The 22,150-nt window shown below is 37.1% G+C and overlaps 1 protein-coding gene across 2 annotated transcripts in view; it reads left to right on the top strand.

Annotated features, from left to right (window-relative positions):
• Positions 1–10,842: 10,842 nt before the first annotated feature.
• The window catches only part of LOC309482911 (hydroperoxide isomerase ALOXE3-like), a 61,353-nt gene continuing 50,045 nt past the window's right edge, over positions 10,843–22,150 (top strand). Inside the window, exons 1-2 of one of the 2 annotated variants that reach the window (XM_082148515.1) lie at positions 10,843–11,185; positions 21,954–22,054. The gene's annotated coding sequence lies outside the window, so the exon portion shown is untranslated. Of the gene's footprint in view, positions 11,186–21,862; positions 22,055–22,150 lie in introns of those variants that run through there. The other variant, XM_082148516.1, reaches the window with a different exon arrangement.

The following is a 22,150-nucleotide window of genomic DNA, read 5'->3' as shown; positions in this document are numbered from 1 at the left end:
GGGAGTTGTAATTTGAAGGGGTGTGTGGTTTGTAGTCGGACACACTTGCCTCGACTGGCGCTTCCCCTCAGCACAAGTTTAGTATCTTTGTAAAGCGCAGTATTCTAGCTTTGTGAATTGTCACGACCAGCTCTAAGCCGTGACAAATGAGTCGAGGACAAAGTAAAGTTGGTAAGGTTGCAACAATAAATATATAAAACAGGAAATCAATTACAAAATAACTACCATTTCTGTCTGACAAACGATGTTAAAGTGTCAGACAGAGCCAAGCTCAAAGTAATAGCAAAGGAGAACATAAACAAACAAAACAGAAACCCAAACACAAAACGAAGAGACAACATTCTCAAAGCCTAAGCTTTAATACAGGAAGAAACAGGTGCACATCATTCTCCTGATGAGTTTCCCAGGCACACCCACCGGTTTGACAACAGCAGGAATAACTGGAGACCCGTCACAGAATATTCATAGCAAATTCTCAATGTCATGAGTCTGAACCAATGAAATTTTCAAGGAGGAGGAGGTGAGGAGTGAGAAACGAGGAGCGAGGAATGAGGAACGAGGAGCGAGGAGCGAGGAGCAAGGAATGAGAAACGAGGAGGTGAGGAGTGAGAAACGAGGAGCGAGGAATGAGGAGGCGAGGAGCGAGGAATGAGGAGGTGAGGAGCGAGGAATGAGGAACGAGGAGCAAGGAATGAGGAACGAGGAGGTGAGGAGCGAGGAACGAGGAGCGAGGAACGAGGAGGCGAGGAACGAGGAGCGAAGAACAAGGATGTGAGGAGGCAAGGAACAAGGAGGCAAGGATTGAGGAGTGAGGAACGCGGAGCAAGGAGCGAGGAACAAGGAGGCGAGGAATGAGGAGCGAGGAATGAGGAGCGAGGATTAAGGAACTAGGACCAAGGAGCTAGGAACGAGGAGCAAGGAGGCGAGGATGCGAAGAGGCGAGGAGTAAGGAGCGAGGAACGAGAAGTGAGGATAAAGGAGTGAGGAAGCTTCTAGAGGAGCTATGAGCAAGGATGCACAGGTGTCTCCTATGCGGAAGTCTTTCTTGTCGAGAAACCTGATGCACGTATAATTTCTCCTCCCCCTTCACATCTGTCACAATAATTTTCATTTATGCTTTACCTTTGCAGATTAAATAAACCATTTATCACATATATTAACAGGGCATCTTGCTTTATCTTTATTATTTCTTAATTTCTTAAATAACCAAACTTGAACAACATAAGGGCAGATCCTTTGAGCGCAGCTGAGGACACAGTGAAGTGACGCTCGAGTGATCAAGAATATTCCAATATACAAATAAGCTTTCCTTCGATTCCTCCGTCCTCATTTTCTTGCTTCTTCCCTCGCATCCTACAGGAGGTGAAGTTGAGACGTTAGGAAAGGAAGCGAGGAAAGGAAACGAAGAAGAGAAAACGAGGAAAGTAAAAGAAGAAAAGGAAACGAGGAAAGGAAGTGAGGAAAGGACATGAGAGGCAAGCCGCCCAACAGGTCATCAAGTTACCATGGAAACGGGACTGTAAGAATGTAAATTGAGGTATGAACTCAGTTCCCGTTTGCCGGCTTCGCCATCAATGGCTGTGACAGACGAACGCTTTTGAAAAATAACAAAATCCGTATAAACATTTCTGAGGCTTCCCAGCAAACATGCGATGTCAGATAGATGTTCAGATCATGTCTGTATAACGTTCGCCAGTTCAGACCCACTTTTGTACGTCTGTGGACATGCAAAACTGGTTCAATATTTAAACGTCTGACTAGGGACTCTTTTGGATGTCTGTGGACGTGCAGAACTGGTTCAATATCTGAACGTCTGACTAGGGACTCTTTTGGACGTCTGTGGAGGTGCAAAACTGGTTCAATATTTAGACGTCTGACTATGACCCCCCTTTTGACGTCTGTGGACATGCGAAACTGGTTCAATATCTGAACATCTGACTAGGACCCCCCTTTGGACATCTGTGGACGTGCAAAATTGGTTCAATATTTAAACGTCTGACTAGGACCCCCCTTTGGACATCTGTGGACGTGCAAAACTGGTTCAATATTTAAACGTCTGACTAGGGACTCTTCTTGACGTCTGTGGACGTGCAAAACTTGTTCAATATTTAAATGTCTGACTAGGGACTCTTTTGGATGTCTGTGGACGTGCAGAACTGGTTCAATATCTGAACGTCTGACTAGGGACTCTTTTGGACGTCTGTGGATGTGCAAAACTGGTTCAATATTTAAGCGTCTGACTAGGACCCTCCTTTTGACGTCTGTGGACATGCGAAACTGGTTCAATATCTGAACGTCTGACAAGGGAACCCTTTGGACATCTGTGGACGTGCAAAACTGGTTCAATATTTAAATGTCTGACTGGGGACTCTTCTTGACGTCTGTGGACGTGCAAAACTGGTTCAATATTTAAATGTCTGACTGGGGACTCTTCTTGATGTCTGTGGACGTGCAGAACTGGTTCAATATCTGAACCTCTGACTGGGGACTCTTTTGGATGTCTGTGGACGTGCAGAACTGGTTCAATATTTAAACGTCTGACTAGGGACTCTTTTGGATGTCTGTGGACGTGCAGAACTGGTTCAATATCTGAATGTCTGACTAGGGACTCTTCTTGACGTCTGTGGACGAGCAAAACTTGTTTAATATCTGAACGTCTGACTAGGGACCCCTTTTGACGTCTGTGGACATGCAAAACTGGTTAGAAATCTGAACGTCTGACTAGGGAACCCTTTGGACATCTGTGGAAGTGCGAATCTGGTTTAATATCGAACGTCTGACTAGGGACCCTTACTGTGGATGTTTGTGGATGTGCAAGAAAGCCAGGACTTCTTTTGGACAGAAGACTATTTCAGTGTCTGAACCAATCTGAAACGTGTCATTGTGAAATGCAAGAAGTTTTTTGACAAATAGTCATACGAAATACTGGTAAATAATAATAAAAAAAGATAATCACATTATTATGAAAATGGCAAATGATATTGCATATTAAGTTGATATTATGCAATCATTCTAAAATGAATCAATTATTTGTGTATAGTGTATAGTGTATATTGTATATTATGGGGTGGTGGTGGCGCAATGGATAAGACACATGCCTTTGGTGTGAGAGACCCGGGTTCGAATCCACTGTGAGACACCAATGTGTCCCTGAGCAATACACTTAACCCCTAGTTGTTCCAGAGGCGTGCGACCTCTGACTTATTTGTAAGTCGCTTTGGATAAAAGCGTCAGCTAAATGAATAAATGTAAATGTAAATTATTTACAATTAATTTAATATATGGATTAAGAAATGGAAACTCTGTGAAATTTCTGAAAAATTTGTATTTTGGATATGAATGTGTGCTCAAACTTGCACATTCAGTGCATGCACATTTCCAGCATTAAAAGCAATTCAGTAGAATTACAACCCACTATCAAGTGGTGCACAGCACGCTTCATGATTCTCTGGATCTTGCACATAGGGTTGAGCCCACAAAGGGCCTAAAATGTTACAGATTTATATTGAAAATGTTGGAGTGGGATCATATGTGTATTTTTGTTTTTGTAAAGACTCCTAATTCAATGCTGATTTAGCACATATCTCACCACACTGCAGTTATTACTATTAGTTTGACCATGTCCTGATGTCATTGGAGGACACAGAATCCTGTACTGATGAAAAAATATAGCAAATACGTATGTGTGAGATTAGGGTAACCCTAACCCTAGCACAAAATATTTCACTATACAGCAAAGTAAGAAAATCAGAAGCTAAATCGATAATAAAGAAAGAAGTTATGAGAATGTGGCAGGAACAATAGAATAGAGGAAACAAGGGAGGGGAACTCTGCATCTACTAGGCAAGCATGATACTGGTTTATGTAATAATTGCAGTGAACCTGATCAGCAGAGTATTGTTATGATGTGTAATAAATATGATAGCAGTAGTCAAGAGGAAAATTTAGGGCATGGGAGAGACTTATTAAAATAAATATGAAATAAATCGTCAGGCCATAAAATAATGTAATATTTATTTTGAGTTTCTGAGAGCTACCAAGCTGGATAAAATCATTTGTTTTATTTATTTATTTCGTATGACATAGCATGTAAGCCAGAGATAATTTATAACCTGAGGGTGGCGGTAATGCACTAAAACAGTTTGCAACTGTCGTTAAAAAAAAATCAAAGAAGAAGAATCGCACGTCACACTGCAATGTCACCAGGAAAAGTATCCTGTTGATGAAAGAGTCTGCTGACACGTGGAGAGAGACAGACACTGCCTTTATTGTAGGGATGGGGAAATGAATCACTGAGGCTTTCCCCGGACTGTTCCGGGAAAAGATTCAAAGCTTTGAGAGTGTCGAGAACAGCGGTGCTTATTTAAAATAAAGCAGCCAGAAGCCTGTGTTAGAAGCTCTGGCAGATGAAGCAACCACAACACACTCCATAGTTTCAATGTTATGTGTACAAATAAAAGCCTTACATGTTTGTTTTTGATTTGTTCATTAAATAAATTAATTTTCCCATTAAAGTGTGACAATAAAATATAATATAAGCTTATATGATTCAATAAGATTTAATGTAGGCCTTCTTTCTCTCTCTCTCTCTCTCTCTCTCTCTCTCTCTCTCTCTCTCTCTCTCTACACACACACACACACACACACACACACACACACACACACACACACACACACACACACACACACACACACACACACACATAATGAATAAGGACATTGTCTGATAGGATCATTTGTTATTAAATGTGCTTATGACACTTGTTACTGATAGTGCTTATGTAACTGTAGGAATGACTTTGTGGCTTGTGGCTGAGTCTATTTCTCCTCTTAGACAGTACTTCCCCAGCCTTAGAGAACACTCTTTCACATGGTACAGAGGAGGCCGGGGTACAAAGAAACTGTAATGCCAGTGTATATAGGTGGGGGAAGACATGTTTCTGCATTCTCCAGTATTCAAGTGGATCTTCAGCTCTTTGTATGTTTGTCTCTGAAAGGTATTTATCCACTTCTACGATCGCATCAGAAGTGGCATTTGAGCTTTGCTCCACAGCACTGTCCAACAGAAGCCAAAGGTTTCCACCTTAGAAGTGTGAGGAGAAATTGTATATATAACACACATCAACGGTCAACAATTATAAAATACTATAATAATAAATAAACACTTGAGCTTGGTGTGGGCTGTTGGGTTGATGATGGAGCTTCTGTTGACTGAGTGCTTGATGATGTGGATGGTCTTTCATCTTCGGCCCTGATGACATTACCACATTCTGCTTTTAGCCGTCTGACAGCCTCTGTCATTTTAGTTTGGTGAAGGAAACCCAACTTTTTAAACCTTGGGTCCAGCAGAGTTGCCATGGTCATTATGCTGAGCGACTCCATATTCCAGATATGTTCCCTCAGACGCCTGATGAGGTTCTCAGGTAATTCCTTTGTGATTGGCATGGTTAAATACAAAATGATTTACTCTGTGCAATAATACAAAATTAATAAAAAAAGACATCAAAATTTGCTAATGAGTATTCTACATAAATAAAAAATAAATACCTTAGTTGTTCAACCTGTAATGAATGGTGAATCATTCTTAGCAAAGGAATTACTTTGTAGCCAGACATTTGTTTTTCCTCGGACAGCTCTACTGTGGCCTGGTGGAATGGGGCGAGAACACACAGAATTTGCTGTATGTCTTCATAGTCCTGTGCATGAAGTGGAGCAATATCAGTTTTAAGTGAGGCAAGGGATGCTCCCACAGTTTGCCTTTCGTCATGCAGCCGTTGAAGCATGTGAAAAGTGCTGTTCCAGCGTGTTTCCACTTCATTCACTAGTTTCAGAACTGGCCTGTTCATCTCTTGCTGCACCTGGGTCAACATTTCTTTGGCAGAGGTGCTGCTTCGAAAATAGGTGACCACTTTTTTTGCTTTGTTCCGAATGTCACACAGAGCTGGTACCTGATCAAAAGACTTCTTAACCATGGTGTTAAGTGCATGTGCAATGCAAACTGAATGTCTCACTTGCAGAATTCTTGCACAAGCAATCATGTTTGCAGCTTCATCTGTGACAAGACACTTCACTTTGATTGCCCACTCCATCATGACATTTGTTTTCACCAGGGCCATATTTTCCGCTGTGTGCCTGTTTGGGACCTTCTCAACATCCAACAACACTGTATTCAGCTTATAACTGTCATCATTGTAGCAGGTTATTGCAAGATATGCATCCGTGTTGATAGAAGTCCACATATCCAATGTTACAGCAGTTGCTTTTTCCATGTTTGCCTTGGCCGTCCTCTTTGCTTCTTCATATTTTGAAGCCACCATTTTCTTTAAAGCCTTTTTGAGTTCACAAAACATTTATAGTAAAATTATATTATTATAGATACAGATTTATTATATAGATTATAGGAATAATTTGCTTGCGAGATGCTATAGTGAAATAAGTAATATATATTATACATATATTAATTGAAATCATGATAATGCACTCACAATTATGAATAAATATCATGAAGCAACAGTCCTACTTTGTGTGCTTGGATTGTTGTGGGTCTGTGCCGTCTCATGTAAATCTCTGAAATGCCTTAGCATGGATGATGTGTTGTTTCCATAGACAAGCTCTTTGTCACACACCAAGCATCTCACCTTCTCAAAAAAGTTATATGAAAGTAAGAAATTGCATACAACAATACAATAAGTATTCAAATGTAAATTTAAATGTATATTTAAATAATATATATATATAGAAATGCATACATACATTGGAAGCTATAAACTAAAAATATTCCCAGATAGGGGAAGTCTTCCTTTTTTTGGCTGTTGCCATTGCTCTAAATACAAACCCTTCACCAAACACCAACACCCTATCGCCTCTCTCCTAATCCCACCCTAACCCCAAACACCCTATCCCCTTTCCCCTAATCCCACCCCAAACCCCAAACACCAACACCCTATCCCCTCTCCCCTAAACCCACCCTAAACCCAAATACCAACACCATATCCCCTCTCCCCTAATCCCACCCTAACCCCAAATACCAACACCCTATCGCATCTCTCCTAATCCCACCCTAAACCCAAAAACCAACACCCTATCCCCTCTCCCCTAATCCCACCCTAACCCCAAATACCAACACCCTATCGCATCTCTCCTAATCTCACCCTAAACCCAAATACCAACACCCTATCCCCTCTCTCCTAATCCCACCCTAAACCCAAATACCAACACCCTATCGCCTCTCCCCTAATCCCACCCTAAACCCAAACACCAACACCCTATCCCCTCTTCCCTAATCCCACCCTAACCCCAAACACCAACACCCTATCTCCTCTCTCCTAATCCCACCCTAACCCCAAACACCAACACCCTATCCCCTCTCTCCTAATCCCACCCTAACCCCAAACACCAACACCCTATCCCCTCTCTCCTAATCCCACCCTAACCCCAAACACAACACCCTATCCCCTCTCCCCTAATCCCACCCTAAACCCAAACACCAACACCCTATCCCCTCTCCCCTAATCCCACCCTAACCCCAAACACCAACACCCTATCCCCTCTCCCCTAATCCCACCCTAACCCCAAACACAACACCCTATCCCCTCTCCCCTAATTCCACCCTAAACCCAAACACCAACACCCTATCCCCTCTCCCCTAATCCCACCCTAACCCCAAACACCAACACCCTATCCCCTCACCCCTAATCCCTCCCTAACCCCAAACACAACACCCTATCCCCTCTCCCCTAATTCCACCCTAAACCCAAACACCAACACCCTATCCCCTCTCCCCTAATCCCACCCTAACCCCAAACACCAACACCCTATCCCCTCTCCCCTAATCCCACCCTAACCCCAAACACCAACACCAAATTACCTAAAATCACCAAAAGTGCAAAGATTTTACAAAAACAAAAAGACAACAACAAAAAAGAATAGCCTAAGTAGTGAAACATAAATGTTGGTTATTTAAATGTATATTTAAATGTAATGAACTTTCAAAGTACAGCACTCTCCTCACAAACCCATCAACCAGACTGAGCCAACAATGACTCGTTAAATAAGATCTGGGGTTCGAGCCTTCTGACACCCAAAGCGAAACACGCACGTGATTGGACAGAAAGTGAGGCTTTGTTTGTCGTCAATCATGTGACTCTAGTAAACCAATGCACAGCCCGATACGGGGCTTCACTAGAAATTGTGTCGCTTGTGTGATACGCACATCGAAGCTTCAGTGTCATACGTAACATCACTACTTTATTGGACTAAAACAGGTAGGCTAAGTAAAAAAAAATATATAAAAAAAAAATTATATGTTATTCAGTTAAGAGATGATATCAGATGAAGTGAATTAAAGGGATACTTCAGGATTTAGCATTAAGCTTTGTATTAGTAGAAAACCTGTAGTATTTTCGAATTACTGTGCTTTCTACACTCATATCCCCCTGAGATGAGAGATTTATGTATTTTTTGTCTGGAAAAAATCATCCGATGACGCAAAATGACGATACAGAGTCGATGTGCGTATCACACAAGCGACACAATTTCTAGTGAAGCCCCGTATCGGGCTGTGTATTGGTTTACTAGAATCCTACTATCGGAGGATTTTTTGCCCAGAGGCTAAAGACTACAGCCAGTAGGAGGGGCTGTCCCGCATGTTTTCAGCCCGCCCATAGAGGGATCTCACTCACAGAATGTACACATAGTATCAGCTGTCTTTCTTTGGAAGCTAAGCTAGCAGGCTCTTGTTCTGTGGAAAAAGCTGAGTAGTAGGAGAAAGCTGAGTAGTAGGGGTTACCATCCTCTTTTTCCTGGACATGTCCGGCCGTCGAGATCGTCCAAAATGTCCGGGATTCGGCTTTTGGTTTCTGCAGTCGCCATTCATTGTTTACATGCAAACCTTTTGTTTCAATCTAACTGAATTCATTCCGATTGGTGAATCTGAATGTAGTGTTTACATGAACGCTAAACAAGTGATCGGTTGATGTGCGTTTTAACATTTCTAAGAAAATTCCCGCTCATCAGTAATCACGCCACCGGCCTCGCGCCGTTCTCCCGCGCCCCTCAGCCTCGTCCTGCTCGCCACAGTAAACATAATGAATGGCGACTGTAGAACATTTTGGGCGATCTCGAAATACCAGGCAAACTCATCACGGAGTCTCACAAGTAGCTAAGCCTTCTTGTTTTCAACTGCGCTCTCTAACCGGTAGGAGTGGCCTCCTAGAGCAGAGAAGCAAGTGCATTCTGGGAGTTGTTGTCTTTCATCCACATAAGCCAAAAATACATTTTCTGGCTTTTCTCAGTCTAGAAAGCTCCAAATTCAAAAATAATTTCACATTTCTTCTACATAAATTACCTATTTTAAATACACATTCATCTTTCCAGAGGTGAAGTATCCCTTTAAGTCACATATGCCCCCTAATACCTTGAAATACTTCTTAAAACTGTGGCATTTTGCACGGGCACATCAACCGAAAAGTCGACAAACGCGCTGGCGCATTTTGCTGGATTTTTTTCACATAGCAGCAAAATAGACTTAAAATACTGTCTGAAAAAATAAATACTGAAATATCAGATTCATCTTAAACTTGAACACGAGATTTGCCGCATTGATCATAAGTTTCCTGATTTGGAAGTGACCTCAGTCTGCATTGCTGCTCGCATCGCTGCATTATTGACACAGGACTCGACGTGATTCCTTCTCCATTCATCTCTGAAAGTCTTCACAAAGCTAAGCTAAATCCTTTTAATGCTCATTGCTAAAATCTATCAGGGTTTTGGCAACATGTTTGTTGCTAATGCTATACGTGTGGCTTGGGCTAATCTAACTTAGTCGTTTTCATTAAAATGCTCTTGCTAGGCTTATGCGATCATATTGGCTATGTGCATTACTATGTGTTGTAATTGGCAACTGATCGCGTTGAACACGCTGTGCTTTTAGCACTATGCAGCACAGATTCAAGCAGATGCTTGATATGAATTAACAAGTCATGGTGCAAACGGAAATATTCTGCTGTGGCACAGCTTTAAAAAAGACAGTAAACAGTCACAATTCAGTTGAGTCACTTCGGACACGCTTGGTCTATCTTGTTCTTGGATACACGTCGTTCATAAAGCTACAGTGTATTGTATACCGTGCTTTCATTTTAATGCATTGTTTTTTTTGTTTTTTTTAAGGGCTTGCATCTTTATAGGCTGAAACTCAACATGGTGGTATATTTAAGCTGTGTATATTGTTAAGTGAACATGCAATTTATTCTGTTATAATGCCTCATATATATAGGCTGACATGATATTATCCACACTTGTAACTTTGTAAGTGGAATATATATGCAATTTATTCTGTATTAACCAATGCCTTTTATGTATAAGCTTATGTATGTTACTAACCAAGTTAATGATTTAGTAAGAAAGAGTGTTGTATAAGAAAGACACTGCAACTTGTTTTGTAATAATTTTTATTGTGAATCTGGTTTATTAGGAAAGACATTACAACTTGTTTTGTAATCATTTTTATTGTGAATCTGGCTTATTAAGAAAGACACTGCAACTTGTTTTGTGATAGTTTTTATTGTAATAATGCATGCAGGAAACGATAATAATGTACTCATGTTTAAGCATTTAATCAATGGAAAGAATAGCATATGGTAGATAGAAATAACACTAAGCAGTAGAAAGCATGTATCTTAGCAAAGTAGAAATGGCAAGCATTACCCGTTAGATGAGGAGCATGAGACGCAGGAGAAAGGCAGAGGGTCCAGAGCAGCAAGCAAAGGAGAACAAAGGAAAGAGCTTTATATATGGAGTTTGCAAGGGGGTTTCCAGAACTGAGGACAGTTCAAGACTTCGGATTGGACAGATTGTCTGTAAAGGACTGAATCTGTGCGGAGGGCGTGTGGACTATAAAAAGTATTGTAAGGAATGTCAAAGTCAGACGCTGGTTCACCAAGGACGGCCTCTCCGGTGTTAGATGCCTTGCCATTGCGCCTCATGAAGATGAAAGCTTGCAAATTATTTGGTTTTGATTTACTTTTATTTTTATTTTATATATTAATACCGTTTATGTAAACTAGTTAACCTGTATATAATAAAAAAAAATACATATAATTGAAATTAAGAAGCTCGCCTGCCTTAAGTTTCTGTTTTACTAAATATTGAGCTGAACTAAACCACGGAGCAGTCTTTCGACTGAATTGTAAGTATGGAAATTTATATACTTATTGTTTAGAACGAATTTGATTGACTTTACCTAACCTGAGAATAATCAAAATAAGGTAGAAGGTGTCTATATTTAAGACCCAAACAAGGGGTTAAATTAAGCACCACAAAACATGGCGCCCAACGTGAAAGGGGCAGATTGATTATCGATCCCTGGCCAAGATCGGTGATCAATTGCTCAAAAAACTAAGATAGTCGTGTAATATACACGAGAGTGTAGAGCTAAATAGGAAAGAAAAATAAATCCTAAAAGACTCGATTAGACTAAGAATAACTCTAAAAAATGAATTATTTAAACAACCTAAAAAGGGTTGAGTGAACGAATGAGAATAATAAACCCTAAAAGCAAAAAAGAGCTGTGGAGGTTTATTTAGCCGATAAAGATGTGAGATAAATCTTATACGGCAGGTCTCAGAGAGGCTAGGACAGCCGAAGAGACAGGGTTTCTGTGAAGGGGAGGGAAGCCTCCTTAATACAGAGCCAGATTCTTCATTCAAGTTAATACGAGTGATCCTCGCGTACTTGTAGTGGAGAATAGTGAAATATTAAGACAACCCAGAGGGGTTGGATAGACACTAGGACCGCTGTATAAATTACATGGTTGAAAGTGAAATCTTACATAGAGTTAATTAGAAAAAGAGAGAAATCCTAAATCCTAAAGCTCGATAAAAATAATAATTCAAATTACAATTATTGAAACAATCCAATAAAAGGATTGTATAAATAGTAGTGTAATAATCTCATATAATGAGATGTATATAGGAAAAAAGAATATCCAATATACTAATATAATTCATAGAAGAATTATTTAAGCTCATAGAAGAGCTAAGTGCATGCACGCACTACTAAAAATCTCTACGATAAAGTGTGTAATAATAGGCCTAAATATAGAAACTCTGTAAAATAAATAGAGAAAATAATTCAAATAAGAATTATAGTAACAAACTTAAGGAAGTTTGAGTAAGTTTAGTAGAGATAGACTAAATCTAAATAAGAGAAAGATTTAGTGTGAGCTGTATAAACCATCTAACAAAGTGCACGTTGTTGGATGGAGAGGACAGCAAAAAACCCATAATAGAGTATATACTTTTGGTTATAAAAGAGTACTTGAATGGGAAGGAGAAGCGTTGAGAGCGAATACATCAGCAATAGAAATAGATAATGATTTGTTTGTGCTTTGGTTTCCATCCAGAGACCAATTGAGTGAAGGAAAATTTAATGAGACAGAGGTAGCCACCTCAGTAATACGGTGGACACAAGAATTAGAGAGTGATAGAAATAGTTCTGAATATATACAGTGTAAAAACGAAGAAATAGAAGGTATATTGTCAAAAATACCAAAAACAGGAACAATAACAATACATTATACTAAATTAGACAAAATACCGGGAAAAAACAAAAACAAACAATAAATAAGGAATTACAAATTGGAAAAAGTAGAAATATATATGTTATGGTCTAAAGTAAAGGCTATACAGGGAATGGTTGTCTTTAAATAGAAACAAACGAATGATAATTAAAGTGACTGCAGTGCAGTTTTAACCTGTTAGGAGCACAGGTGTTAAATCCCTGGGGACAGTAAGAATATTCTGGTGTACCTCACTGGAATTGTGTAGTTTAAGCTGTGATGGCAGATTGTAGAACGAGAATATGTACTACTAAATGCTCTGGATCAAAAGCTGAATTAATAATGTAGTCCTCAATTCAAAATGAAATTAGTGGAAAGGTTATAATAATTAATTTAACCTTAATGGGGACAGGATAGTTTAAACATTCAGTAAAAGTTGTGATTAATAACAGGAATAATAGAGAATTCAAAAGAGGATTTTAAACTCATAGAGAGGAGTTTAAGCAAGCGTATAATAAAATAAGAGTAACAACAATGACTGCCGTAATAGCAGTCTCTAAGTTATAGAGAGATAGACAGAGGTCTAGGGAGTTTGAAAACGGCTCAGACGGAGAGCAGGAAAATGATGAGTTATATTCATCAATAGTTAATACAGAAAGTGAAAATAGTGAAACAAAGTTATGGAAATGAAAAAGACTATGGGAAAAAAAAAATAAATAGATAAATTGCAGTTGAAAAGAAGAACTAAAGAATTCAAAACTAGGAGTTAAAGGAAATACATAGAAATATTTGCAATGAAAAGAGCGCTGATAAGAAACTGGGAAAAGAAGATAGTTCCTGACATAGACTTGACTTATGAGCAAGAGAAACAGCCGAATACATCCGGCTTCAAAAAATAGTTAAAGAAAAGGGATTGTGAAAGTCAGGAGAACAGAATAATATGATACAATCATATTTTAAGTATGAATTTAAGAGAAGAATAGTGAGAGAAATATAAAAAATTATAAAACCATTAAACACTAGAAGTAAAGACACTAAAAAGAATGCTGGAAACAAGGAAAAAGTCAGCAAGCAATAAAGCTCTTAAACTCAGAGATATCTGAGAACTAGAAGAGTGTAGAAGCAAAGCAGAGAAAGGATGATAGAAGGGGACCTTTGACTTCTGTTAGGAGAGGAATCCAGTCGGACAACTGGAGTTTAGGAACCCGAAGAAAAGTGAAGAAGAAAAATTATTGGAGCCGTAACAGATGTGGCCAGAAAACAGATTAAAATGGTTAAGAGAAGACCACAGCGCTTATAGAGATTGTATCATTAAAACAGCTGAAGATGTGAATTTAAGTTGAGAAGCAATTAACATTGATTAATTTGGTATAGCTATAAACAAACTAGAAGCTATTGACAAAATGAGAAGTTTAACAGGGACAAAGGAGAAATATTTGCAATGAGATATTAGTTAATGCATCTAAAGACCAAATTCCACTATTAAGTGTATGGTTATCAATACAGGATGAAATACCTATAACAAATAGAGTAAGGTTACTAAGAGAAGTAGGTCGGAAAATAACAAGGTTGATCAATTTGAAATGATCCTGAATACTGTAACTAAAAAACAAATAGAGGAAAATATAGCTGAGTATGATTTAAGCTATCAGCATGTGAGAATAGTGAGGAAAACAGAATAAATTAAGATAGAAACAAAAATGAATCCTTTCATAGCACAATGTGTCAAGATGGATGAAGAAATGACATATAATACTTGTTTTCAAGTGAAACGGAGAGATGGAAATGAGTTTAGTATAGCCTACTTAAAACACTTATGCCCGGTTTCACAGACAAGGCTTAAGCCTAGTCTCAGACTAAAATGCATGTTTGAGCTGTTTTAACTGAAAGCAACTTGCACTGACATGTCTTAAAATATGTCAGTGCAATTGTTTTGTCTCAAGTTGCACATCAGTAATGCTTTTTCTAAGGTACGTCTATAAAAACTACTTAAATATCCTAATTTAACTAAGGCCTAATCCTGGCTTAATCTAAGCCCTGTCTGTGAAACCGGGGCTTAGTATATTTTAATTCCCTGTTGTCACTGTAAAGACGATTTGGAACAATCTACATTGTTAAAAGCACTAAATGAATGAAGGTAACTTGACTTGACTGGAAACAGAAGAATAGAATATAAAGGCCTGACAGAAAATAATACAGGAATTTGTGAGGATGAAAATGGTGTACAATAGACAAGTTATATCTAATGATAAATTGAAAGAGATAACCCTAAAACAAAGAAGTCAGGTAATGAGTAAAATAGAAAACTCGAAAATAAAAAGATGTAAGCAGAATAAAAACATCATTAAAAAATAAAATAAAGCTTGATGAATAAAAAGAGCAATAGATAAAAAGAAGGACAGGATACATTGAAAAATGCTTAGCATATTAAAAAGAAACATTTGTGACCAAAAGGTATAATTAAATTGAATTTTAAAGATATGGTATTAAAGGTTAGATTAAAGATAACATAATCTAATGGTATAATAATCATTAAAAAAGATGGAAACACCTTTGTTAATGAAAAATAGAATCTATTTTAGACGAAGTTTCTCAGGTATCCTCAACAACAGAGCCAATGCAATTTACAGAGAATATCTTTATTAAGAAAAAAAGAAAATAAATGAATGAGTAGGAGAGAAGAATTCAGCATTAAAATAATGGAGAGTGCAGATAATTTGCATGAAGGAAGAGACTTAAAGAAAGTCTTGAGATTAAAAGTAAATATTGAACAAGAATATAAATGAAAATGGAATAAAGTTTATTAGTAATTAGTGAAGCATATACTCATAAAAAACTGAGTAAGATACATAAATTAAAAAGATAATATCTAATTAATATGATGGATAAAGAAAAATTAAATAAGGCAATACAAGAGTTATTAGAGCAAGGAGTTAAGGAAATTACTTATGTAATGACAAAAAGTCCTGTACAATAAGCACCAAAATTAGATGAGACTTTTACAAGTAACAAATTATAAAGCACTAATTAGAATAAGCATTATGGTATTAATGCTAGTAATACGATTGAACAATCGAGGAATGGTAAATTTCTCTTAAAATTGGATTTGGCTAATGATTTTTTATCAATTCCATTAACAGAGATTAGTCAAGAAAATACTTAATTTACTAAAAATAACCAACAATAAGTATATCAGAGATTACCAAAGGGATAGATAAATTCCTCAGCAGTATATCCATTAAAGAATTACCTGTGGAAGTTTATATTAATTAAATATTAGTTATAAAGAAGGAAAAAGAGCATATTGAAACCGTGAAAGAAAGGCTTTAAGTTAATTGGCTTACCAGGGCTGGATTAAAATTAAATAAATAAATAAACAAAGTGTAGTAATGGCAGATATGGTTCATTTAGGATCTGAGGTCTCTGTAAGAAACGAAATAATTAATAAATTAATGAAAGAGCGGATAACATGTCTAAGAACCCCAGAGAACATTAGAAAGATACAAAAAGAGGTAAAGGGGCTTATGAATTATATGAGAGATATAATTCCTGAATTTAGTCAGAAAGCTAGACTAATGCATGCTACAATAAAAGGCAATACGTTGTATCGTAGTGAAGAGGCAGAAAAAAATACTTCTAGAGTGAAAAAAGCTATTTTTAGCTCCTAGAAGGGAGAGATGAGGAGAGGTTGATCTACAGTATATAGATGGATTTAATTGGTTACTAATTTATAGCAAGGAATAAGGAAAACAATATACCAATATGTATATTAGAGCGTGTTAAAGTGTTAATTGTTTAAGATGGGAAAATCCCCAAAATAAATTAATTTCTGTAGAGAAAAAATTAGCAAATATGAGTAAAAGAGATGCAGAACTACCAGGTATTGCAAGAAAATAAAATAAATAAATAAAGGAATAGAATAAAATAGAATAGAACTAGAATAGACTAAATAATACCAATAAAACAATAAAGGGGCATTAAGTTGAAGATAAGTATAAAAAGCAAAAACCCAAAATTATTTGAGCAAGTATAGGATAATACACTCTTAGATCCAAATGTGAGGATATTAAATAAAGAGCGTAAAATGTGACAGAAGAAATATAAATGTATTTAGAGGTACGATAGTATATACAGATAGATCAAAAACTCTTGAAGAGTATAATGCTTACTGGGCGTATATAAAACATAAAAAGGATAAAGAAATAAGAGACAGGGGCTTAGTCCTGAGTACTATTCAATATGTAAAAGTTATAGCTGTATTAAAAGCACTAGAAATACTAAAAGAAATAAAAGCTACACAAGTTATTATTATAACGGATAGCAAAAAGGTTAAGACAAGTATAAATGAAAACGTGGACATTTGGAGATAGAACAGGTTCGTTAAATTTTATAGAAAACCTGTTGAACAAAGTGACTTATGGAAGAAACGTATTATCTATTAGGAATTTGGACCTAACAGTGATTCATCAGTACTGACATTCAAAGTAAAACACAGAGATAGCTTTAAGAAATAAAGAAGTAGATAAATTAACAAGAATAAAGAGAAGAATTAAAATGAAAGAAAATGAGACAGTTGTATTACGAAAATATACAATGATAGGAAATATTTTGTAAACCTAAAAATGATAATATAGATCATTATATTAACAGGGGAAGACAAAAAATTATAAGTGATTATGTTAGAATCACACCAGAAGTATCAACCAAGGGTGTTGATTGAAAATGGCTAGATCTTAAATCCTAGGTAAAAATGAGAAAATAAATTAGTAGCAGTAGACGTTGAGCAAACACCGTAAAAGACACTATTGTAAATACCTTTGTAAAAGCAATAGAGGAGTTACTGACAGTTTAGACCCAAGAATATGAGGGTTGATAATATAATATACTTTGTCAGAGGAAAGGTAGAGTTTATCTGGAAAACAAACTGTTTTGCACAAAGCTTGGCGGTATACACCAGAAAGTCATGTAATTGGAAAATGTGCAGTGAGAAGTTTCTTTAGAGCAAAACATAAGGACATAAGATGGGATGAAAAGATTGAGGAGTCATTAAATTGTAATAACTTAACTAATGTAATTTGAAAAGATAAAGAGAAAAAATAAACAATACAATGACAAACGTCAGATACTGTTATTGTAAAGAGTCCTTGAGCGTGGAAAAGGCGTAATGTAAATTAAACATATTATTATCAACTAAACCTATTAAGGATTTAATTACTAAGAAAGATAACGTATTTAACAAAAAGAAAAAGTTGATAAACATACAGTACGGTTAGAGAAAATGAGCTTTGGAGTAGGAAGAATTGAATTATTGGAATAAGAGAGGAAGGAAGGTAGAATTACCATTAAAGACAAAGACATTGTATCTTACCAACGGTGTAAAATAACTAATTAAAGACCAAGAAAAAAAAAGAAAGAAAGAAAGAGTATAAATTACTTCTAACATGCTCTTATAATTAATAAGAGTGAAATGATATAAAGAGAGAGGTTTCTTACCAATATTTGTGATAACGGCGTTAAAGATCCTATAATGGAACAGAACAAACTCATTCTAGCGTGCTTGTGTGTGTGTGTGAGACAGCAAGAATGCAGATTTACGGGGTAATAAAACTACTGATAGCGTGTCTCTGGACGGAGCAAAGTTAAAGCATTTACATTTACATTTACATTTACATTTACATTTAGTCATTTAGCAGACGCCTTTGTCCAAAGCGACTTACAAATTAGGACAAAATACAGCGAGTCATCATAAAGAGGCAAAAGCAACAACAACGCAAGAAGTGCTCAAAATACGGAGTTCAGGTATTATTCAGAGTAGCATAAGCCTGATAAGTGATGTTTCAAAGGGAAAGGACATTTTTTTTTTTTTTTTCTATAAGGTTAAGTGCTCACGGAAGAGATTGGTTTTCAGCTGTCTTTTGAATGTTGTCAGGGATTCTGCATTCCGGATGAGGGTGGGGAGAGCGTTCCACCAGCATGGAACTGTGAATGAGAATGTTCTGGAAAGTGATTTTGTGGCTTTCTGTGATGGAACCACGAGACGTCGCTCGTTGACCGATCGTAGGTGTCTGGTAGGGATGTAGACTCGTAGGAGTGAGTGAAAGTAGGAGGGAGCTGAGCCTGTGATAGTTCTGTAAGCAAGCGTCAATGCCTTGAACTTGATGCGAGCAGCTAGAGGTAGCCAGTGTAGAGAGATGAACAGAGGAGTGACGTGGGCCCTCTTGGGCTCGTTGAAGACAAGACGAGCTGCAGCATTCTGGATCATCTGTAGGGGTTTGGTCGCACATGCTGGGAGTCCAGCCAGAAGAGCATTGCAGTAGTCAAGCCTAGAGATGACCAGGGCCTGGACGATAAGTTGTGTTGCATGCTCAGTTAGGAAAGGCCTGATCTTCCTGATGTTGTGCAGTGCAAACCTGCATGATCGAGCTGTCTTTGAAATGTGATCTGTGAAGGTCAGCTGGTCATCAAACGTTACTCCAAGATTTCTGACCGATCTTGATGGGGTGATTAATGATGACTCTAGCTGGATGGTGAAGTCGTGCTGTAGAGACGGATTGGCAGGGAGGACGAGAAGCTCAGTCTTTGCCAGGTTGAGCTGCAGGTGATGTTCTGCACCTGTGGTGATGAGTCGTTTGACTCATGAGTGATGAGTCGTTTGAGATCGAAAGAGGCTAGGAGAGAGGTGAAGTCTGTTGTGCTTTGAAGTCTGTTGTCTGTAAAGCAAAGTTGAACGTGAATAAAAGTGTTCAATAGCATGGGTCATATAGGATACAAAGTTAAATAAGAAAAGAGACTGACATGGCAGAGCAAGTAAATGAGGCTGTAAGCAAATAATGTAAATTTGTTGGCAATGGCTTGGATATCTGACACCGTAAGTATACGAATTAAGAAGACCCTTGACAGAAGGGGAATATGTGTTGGTGGATTTTTAGAAGGGGAATAAAGCCTAATTTAAAGAGAAAAATCCTCTAACACATAAACCAAGAACTTGGCATTTTAAGAACTTGGAACTTCAGAAGCAAATACTGAAAAGTGTTTAAGAAGAAGCCGAATGATTAATGACCAAGAGATGTCTTATACAGAGTGCTCAACTTTATGTTCTATCTTTCAGGAAATAGAGTCTGAATCGAGATGTTGGGCTAACAGAGGTGTCCCAGAATAACACAGTGATAAGAGAAAGGCTTGTTTAAGTCAATTATTGTGGTAACATTGATGAACATAGCAGTAGTCATGGTGGTGTTCTGGGTTGTTGTCGAATTTTTAATAAGAATCTGACTACAATAAACCAGGACACTGAAAAAAAAAAAAAAGTGAGACATATAGATCCTGGCTACAAAAAGGATGCAACCTTTGTGATAGACAAAGAGATTGATATGGAAAAGCTAAAAGAAAAAACATTTGATTTAGAACCTAAAGAATCATTATGATAGGTGGAAAAGTAAAAAGTAAATGTTAGACATTTAATGAAGATTGCAAGGAGTAATATACAAGAGAAATATAAAACTTTGCAGAAATTAAGAAATCCAATTCCTATTTAAATGGTATAGTGAATCCAATAAAAAGCTGGAATAACTTTAGGAGGTGAAAAGTATTCAGTAAAGAAAAAGTTTCATTAAGTAAGTATTAAAACAGATACGTTTTGGGAAAAATGTCTAAATGACAATTGTAATGAATGTGATAAAACGAGATACAATGGTAAATTACATATAATGTGTAGTATTAAGTTATTAAAAGAGTTAAGCAATCAAGTTTGAAATCAAACTTGAAAAGCTAGAGAGATGAATTGGATAGGCTATACAGTATATGTGTGTGAAATTGGAAATGTGAAAATAACTATAATGCAAAAACAAGTACAAAGATGAGTGTTTAAGGCTAACATTTTCAGATGAAAATGGAATTAAGACTCAAAGACAGAGAGATAACAGAGAATAATACAGTAACTAGTCAGATGATAATACAGTTTAGACTGTGTGATGTGCTGGAAGATATAGCAATGCACAAGTATGGGGAAATAATTCCAATCAAAATCAAGGGTCTGGTAAAAGGCTCATAATTAGGGCATTATAGTAAGAGTACAGTAAATAATACAGAATGGGTAAAATATTATCATATACCTTTAGTCTTGATAAGATGAAGTAAAAACGATGAAGTGATAATTACCTGGGAGATTTCTAAAGAAATTCCAGAGTATTGTATAAGACAAAAGATATGCCATAACAAGCATACAAAAATAACATGGGATTTTATTGATAATTTGGCAGAGGAAAAGGTATTTTGGAGGAATGAGTCCAAGCATATATGCAGGATGGGCATATTTGAATCAGACATGGGACAGTAATATTAGAATAAATAATATAAACCAAGGGATAAGCAGATTATTGTCTGACCCTATTGTGACTGTATGCCACCATTTCCATTCTTAGAAAACATCAAAAATGAATGGAAAGAATGGAAAATGGTGAGCCAGAGGAAATTAAGAGTACTGTATAAAGCAATGGGTGTCTAATAACATAAACGCAGAGAACTAGAGACTTGAGATACCAGTACATCTCAACATGATATACAGCAGACTGACCCTTACACGACCTTTCAGAGGCCCGGAGGAACATGGCATGTACAACATACTGGTAGATATACAGTTATTATATCTAGAACAAATATAACTTTATTCATTGATAACCATTGAATATTGTAATTGATGAGAAGAAGCTGAGGTATATAAAGTTCTAATATGGAATAATATACTTTAGACTATAATGTATTTATATGAGTCTAGAAAAACTGCAAGAAGAAAACTGTTGTTAAGACATCAGAAGTGCTGGATTGCAAGTAGAGATGATGAATGCATGAGTTGTCTTTAATGTTATTTGTACAGAAAGCTGATTTTGAAATGGATGAATTTTAATTATGTATTATTGTGTTTTATTAGTGACACATTTGGGGAGAGGATAAATATTCCAAACCTTTCTGAAAATACAGTATGATAATTAACTGCACAATTACTAGAAATGTTTACCTTGGACATTATACAATTTGCATGCATAAAAATGTGTTTAACTTTAAACAAATTCTGTAGAATGGCCCATATAGCCTATTTGAACAGGATTTGTTTCCAGGTATGACTGTGTACTCAAAAGGTGCTTTTGACTTTCATTTATATTAGGATTATATTGTTAACTATATCCTAATAAATTTAAAGCAATATACTGTGTGTGTGTGTGTGTGTGTGTGTGTGTGTGTGTGTGTGTGTGTGTGTGTGTGTGTGTGTGTGTGTGTATGTGCAACAACAGTGTCCTAAGCCCCCATCTCTTTAATCCACTCTTGGCACTCTCACCCATGCTACAGTTCCTGTAGATTACCACACACATGTCATTTCTAAATGGTGAATTTGTTTCTTCAGGCTCTTTACCAACTGGCTGATGGCAAAATTCAATATGAAGGGGAAGGGGAAGAAGCAGAAACTGCCTCTGGAGACGACTCAAACTTTTGAAGCAATTAAAGGTACACAGCATTTCCCCCCCATGTCATTTAAGTTTAACACCAACTTATTTTTATTCACTACCTCAACATATTCTAGTGTCAGTGTTAGCAAAAATC

The sequence above is a fragment of the Leuciscus leuciscus genome (assembly GCF_965113295.1).
Source record: "Leuciscus leuciscus genome assembly, chromosome: 2".
Taxonomy (NCBI): domain Eukaryota; kingdom Metazoa; phylum Chordata; class Actinopteri; order Cypriniformes; family Leuciscidae; genus Leuciscus; species Leuciscus leuciscus.
The sequence above is the reverse complement of the archived record's forward strand: the minus strand, read 5'-3'. Positions and strand labels throughout refer to the sequence as shown.